The sequence below is a fragment of the Barbus barbus genome, assembly GCF_936440315.1.
Source record: "Barbus barbus genome assembly, chromosome: 45".
Lineage (NCBI taxonomy): Eukaryota > Metazoa > Chordata > Actinopteri > Cypriniformes > Cyprinidae > Barbus > Barbus barbus.
The window spans coordinates 17,502,110-17,508,261 of NC_136723.1; the positions used below are offsets into that span (position 1 = coordinate 17,502,110).

General features: G+C 39.4%; 1 pseudogene across 1 annotated transcript; it reads right to left on the bottom strand.

Moving 5' to 3' along the window:
- Positions 1–447: 447 nt before the first annotated feature.
- On the bottom strand, positions 448–5,902 carry LOC306863786 (spartin-like; annotated as a pseudogene). The gene is made up of 8 exons: positions 5,857–5,902; positions 5,177–5,741; positions 2,043–2,237; positions 1,740–1,890; positions 1,368–1,562; positions 1,119–1,274; positions 882–972; positions 448–705 (listed from the first exon to the last, which is right to left on the bottom strand). The product of its transcript is annotated as a spartin-like (transcript).
- Between the last annotated feature and the right edge of the window lie 250 nt (positions 5,903–6,152).

Genomic DNA, 6,152 nt, shown 5'->3' on the forward strand with positions numbered 1-6,152 from the left:
TACTGTTATGTCAACAAGTGTTGAAGCAACAATGCAAGATCAGTTATTGTGATTTTCTGTAAATATTTAACGAGATATGCTACAACCTTATTTGGCCCATTTTAGCTGACTTCACCCTATTCATGGTGACAGCCTTCAAGCCATTGCATTGTAGTGTTTTTAAAATATGTTTGGACTTACTTGACCTCTATCTCCGGCTCGACTTCTGCTTGCAGTTGGGATAACTCATAACTTCTGACATCAGTTTCTTCCATCCTCAGTCTGAGTAATGAACAGGTTTCACTTTCATCGGTGTCTTTGTGATTGTTGGGCTGTATCCACGGCAACTTACAACCACAACATTGATTACGCAATCACGTTGGGTCCTATTGTACGGTAACCTTTACCTTGATTCACAACACTCACTGTAACGCTGATGATTTGACAGATGTATATGAAATCATGTTTAGGACAAAGCAAGACGACTACTTTTTATTACACTTATTATGAACAGAACAGTGCACTGACAAAATGTTGCATTCACCTCAGTTTTAATTCTGTTAATAAGACTGTTAATAAGAATAAGCACCTTCTGAATGGTCAGTAACTCAAGAAAATAAGGCACTTTGGGTAGGAACATTAGTGAGAGAAAACGCAGTGTGTTTTTACCCGCCACCATTTATATGCTGCTAGGGGGGGTCCAAGAGGCTTCCTAGACCCCTAAATCTGAAAAAGCAACAGGAAAAAGTAAATTAATTCATTTCCCAAAGCACTGAAGTTTAGATAGGTATATGGCAAAAAAAAAAAAAAAAAAAGTATCAGGTGGGAAAAGAATAGAAGCAAAGCAGAAGAGAAACCTTGAATCAGTGAATCTCGAAAAAAAGCAATAAATAAACACCTACTTGTGCTTCACCGTAATCATAGTCTCCGAGGTTATACTTTTGCCAATAGTCTTTGCTGCTGTTTCCAGACTTGACCAGAGAGTAGACAAACCTACAGAACAACATTTGCATCCAAGCATGAACTAAAATATTTGTGTCAAGTTATAAAGGCTCTACAAGTTTGACAAACAAAATGTGGCAGGACAAAGGAAAAATGGCAAAAGCCTTTTAGGACATTTGAATGATTTATTTGTTTACCTTGTATGCTGCTTCCTGCCACTAGCTTGGCTCCATCCATATTGGAGGAGCCGTCTTTACTTTTGAGAGATTCTGGGATGAGTTTGCTACCATGTTTTTTCACGTGTGGAGCAATTTCTTTCCCAACTCTATCAGCTACAGCAGCAACACCATCCACTGGTGAATAAAACTAAATGTATTATATGTTGCGGAACAGTAAAGTTCTAAATGTGTCAGTATATGATAAATCTAGTTACACCATTGATTTACCTAGAAACTGGCTGACTTTTACAGCACCCCCTGTGGCCTGCTTGGCTGCGTTTAGGCCTTTGGTGACCTTGGGGCTGACCTCTGCTGGAGTCTCCTCTGGAGTGATGTTTTCTCGTAGCTTAGTTGCCCCTTTCTGGATGGCTTTACCAGTAGCTTCAGCTCCTCGCACAAGCCCCCGACCCAGCCAGGAGGTCCCTGCACAGCCACAGTGGAAAGCACTTGTTTTCCCTTAAGAGTGTATTAGAGTGGCCTCTAGTGGCTAATTATAGAAGTGTACCAAAAAGGTGTTCAGTGCACTCTTAAATAAAGGTTCTAAAAAGGGGATTCCTATCAAAACTTCAGGTTACTTTACTCTGATCCTAAAGTTCAGACCTGCTAGAATACTCTGAGACATTTTTGCGCTCCAAACAGGAACAGTTTTATCCACCCATCCTGATGTTTGGGTTACAGATGTTTCTGAAGGAGGAACCTGCTCACTCGGATTAATGTCTGTTCCTGTAGCGCCACCTTGTTCTTCATCTACCTTAAAAAAAAAAAATCCCTCGGTTATGAGTAATACGTAGCAAACATGAGTTATACAAAACAAATGCATAGATTCAGAGTTCAGTCAAAATTACAATTCTGTCTTTTTTTAATTCATCATACATTGTCAAAATCAAACGTGAGATTGAGTACCTGGACCCTGAGCTGTGCAAGAGCTGACAGCTTTTCCTGGAACAGATGCCTGTCTGATGCAGGCAGCTCTGTGGACAGCACCACCCCAACGTAGGACCCCAGCACTGCTGCGGTGGTATCGGGAAATGTGAACACACCTTTGTTGCTAAGAAAAACTGGTAAGTCTGGGTATAGTGGGTAGATCCAATCACAAACCTGCAAGCACAACATTTCAATCAAAAAGTAGAGATTATTTTTACTGTGCATGATCTTTATTTACCACCTTTAAACCACACTAAAACAATTTGGTGTAGAAACAATTCACTCAGAAATTGCTAATAAATTTCACACTTCTTGAAGTAAATAAAAACCGGAAGGCTATTTTCTTGTAAAATGCACTCCAATAATCCAAAAGTTTTATTTACAACTTTGAAAAGTGTGTATGTGTATATATATATATATATATATATATATATATATATATATATATATATATATATATATATATATATATATATATATATATATTAGTTCTAGGCTATAGTTCATAAGTGATAAAAGTTCAAAATAAAGCTAAACGTGTTAGCTAAAGAAAAATATAAGACATATTTTGGTGTTCTGACTGAGCATCAAAACGTTTGATGACCCCTGCTTTGAACTACAATAAAGATTAGTGTATTTGGATGTTATTGTGCATATAAAGGACAACTGGGGTCAAATAAGACTGCAATTATATTGCATATTTGTGCACTGTGTGATTATTCAGAAAGCCACCATTTGTTCTGGATGACTAAAATGGGACAAAAGACCACTGTGGGACGCATGCAGCAGTTATGTTAGCGCGTGGACTCCACGTGTCCTACATCAAGCCCCAGAGCAATGGAAGCACTGGACAACTAACAGCCCTCAAACTGGAAATCTGCCAATACTGCACAGAGCCGACGCTCAGCCATTCAATGAGATTTCTATTTGCTGAAACAGCATGCAGACCGACTCTGCACAAAGAACCCTGGCATCATCCGTAATAGCCTGTTTCTAGCACTGCACAACCTAAATGGACCTAAAGGGTTTGACAAAAGAGGTGGAGCCGTGACACTCCATATTTGACATCTGAAAGTGAAACTTTTCTAATCCATGTCGGATTTGAGTAATAAAAACAACAAGCTGAAAGTAAAACTTCCATATAGTTTAAAAGTCATCACAAATACTACCCATCATGCCAAATAAATCTCAAGCCTTCTCTTAATAATAAAAAAAAAAAGTTTCTACCTCTCTTTGCGCTATAATGCACAAGAATGTTCCTGTTATTGTATAACATGAAGCATGACAGTAATCTTAGTTATTTTGCTGTCAGCCATGAACTGATGCTCAACAACAACCTAACCCTACACAGACGTAATTCTTTTTTTTTTTTAAATAAAGAGAAACACCCAGTTTCATGTGAACATCACAAGACCTCTCTGGTGTGCAGGGTAAAACACACACAAATCATCTTAAAATGATTCTTAATATTTGTCTGACAGTAAAAATCCTTAAGTATAGATTAAAAAGTTCTTAATATCTTAAGTCTTAGGATCTTACACAATTTAGTATTTATATGCTAGGTTGCTTTTGAATCATTTGAATTAGCTTTTTTTATAATATTTATCAAAAAGTGTCAACTTAAAATTAAGGCAACCACCTTCAGCAGATTTTTGAATTCTCTCAACTTATTTTTTGTAGGCGATTCTCAAATTTGTTGTATAAACTTAAAACAAGTTGATAAAACTCAAAAGTCTGCTGAAGCTGGTTGCCTTAATTTTAAGTTGGCTCAGTTTTTTTTTTTTTTTTTTTTTAAACACTGTAGTAATTTCGGCATGTGCGTTGTCATTTTTAGGGGTGCTCCGATTGATCGGATACCGATCACTATCGGCCGTTAACCGCGTTGGGATGTTTGATCGGCCTGCTCTAAAAAGGCCGATCTAAAAAAAAAAACGATCTCTAGCTGATGACGACAGGTGAGAGGTTAAGCATGACATGCAGCAGCACCGAAATAATTATAATGCTGAAGGTGAGGTACAATTCATATTTATTCATTAAAGAACGAAGTCATTTGATACTTTCTGTGAGACATCATTTCATAAACAGCCTGTGTGAATCACCGCGCTCGCTTTCCCTCTCAAAATGCGCAAATGGCTTAAAAATCACATCGTGTCTGCATTAGAAGCAAGCTGCATAGTTGACACAGAATTGTTATTAAAGTTATAAATTGCTTTTCTTGTTAATTCTTGCCAGTGTTAACCATTCAGCGCTCGCGCACTCTCCTAGAGACGGTGCGCTTATGCACACTCGCAGCACACACACATAATGCCAGGTTCACATTACATTTTCCATGCTCATGTTAATGAATCAGAGCGTTCTGCACGCGGTTGCGGTCCGGCAGTGCGTTCCATGAGTGTTATAATATTTATTGCATTTAAACGCGTCTATAAAGATTGTATTACTGAAAAATAAGAAGATTCACAATGAAAAAGCATTTTCAGTAACGCTGTTTGGATTTGAAATCAAAATAATGGATAAATGTTGTGTTTGTGGTAAACAGATGGATCAGTAGTGGACTCGTGTGTAAGCTTTTCTGCAAAAACAAAAATGCACTGGAAGTTCACACATTTAGGTGAGATAAATGCATTCCCTCAAATTAACCCCCCCCTCACAAGAGTCACTTAAGAGGGGAATTCCACCCCCCATTTTCAAAAATGAAATTCAGGCACTGAATAAAAGGTCTACAAATACTGATTGGAGTATAAATAATATATATAAATAATTCTACATGATAAAAAGGCTATAAAAAGATCGGTATCGGATGGGCAGATACTGCTTTCTGTGATCAGCAATCATGTGATCGGTCTCAAATCCTGATGGGAGCACCCCTAGTCTTGATTTTTTTTTATTCCTATATTCACTTCTATTTCAGTGTCAGTTTTAGTAGGCCTACTTCACCCAAGACAACATGTCTCATTTTTAAAGTTATTCATCTAATAGCCTTTTTATATTTTATCTCAGCATAATTTCAGTTACCAAAAACGATTTAAATAGTTTTAGTTAGCAATAACAAAACTTTGGGGAAAATAAGACAACAAATAAGTATAGAAATATTATCCGAACACAATATTTACCTGCAAGTAGGCTGGGGCACAGCTGGCATTACTGTTCTGGCTGTTGTATATGATTATTTGTAGGTACCCTGGATAAGAAGGGGTGCTGACATGACCCTCAGCAGAAACAAAGAACATCTGAACCCCACTGGGCAAGAACAAAATCTCCATGCCAGCCTCTGAGATTGAATGGGGCAAAGGCCTGTCGCTGGGGTGTCTGGTTTGGAGCAGCTTGAAATGGCTTGTTGCCTCCATGAGAGTGTGACAGATGCCCTTCTGTCGGTTGGTGGAAGTTCAGCGGGTGCAGTGAAGCCCGCCGTAGGGGAGGCAGGATGAGCAGAGGCCCCCCCTGAAGCCGAGACAGGTGCTCTGGTGGTAACGACAGGCTGGGGGTCCTGGAGGACAGGAAGGGTCGGATAAAGGCGCTGACCCGAGCTCGCTGTGGACTCCAACACCCCGAGACGATCAGTAATGGTGCTCAGAGCCTCGTTCATCTGCAGCTGAGTCTGTCGCGTTAAGTCCCAGTGGCGTCCGACGCTGCGCTCACCATGCCTGTTTCCCACCTCGTCATACTGAAGTGCAGACACTGCAGGGATTGTTTATAGTTCTCACGAATGGCGCGGATTTCAGCCGATTCTGGTGACTCCATTGCAGTGCCAAGAGTAAATACACAACCCTTCAAAACAGCAACTAAACCTTACAAAAAGCGTGATAGATGGGCAGCTTGCGTTGATATTTTTTCCCCATGATACACGACGAAATTGTTGCTACTTGGTTACCAAGCAGGTTCGACAAGATTACGGGGAAGAGTAATCCATAAAACAGTTCACAGCGCTCTAACAAAAACAAATCACCCCGAATAAATGTTTCCATAGTGTAAAAAAATAAAAACCTGAAAGCGCGCGAATTAGTCACTTCCAGAGAATCAAATTAATAAAGCTTTGGGGAAAATCCGTTCTTCTTGAGTCACACCTAGGGTGACCACCTGGCAATAGAT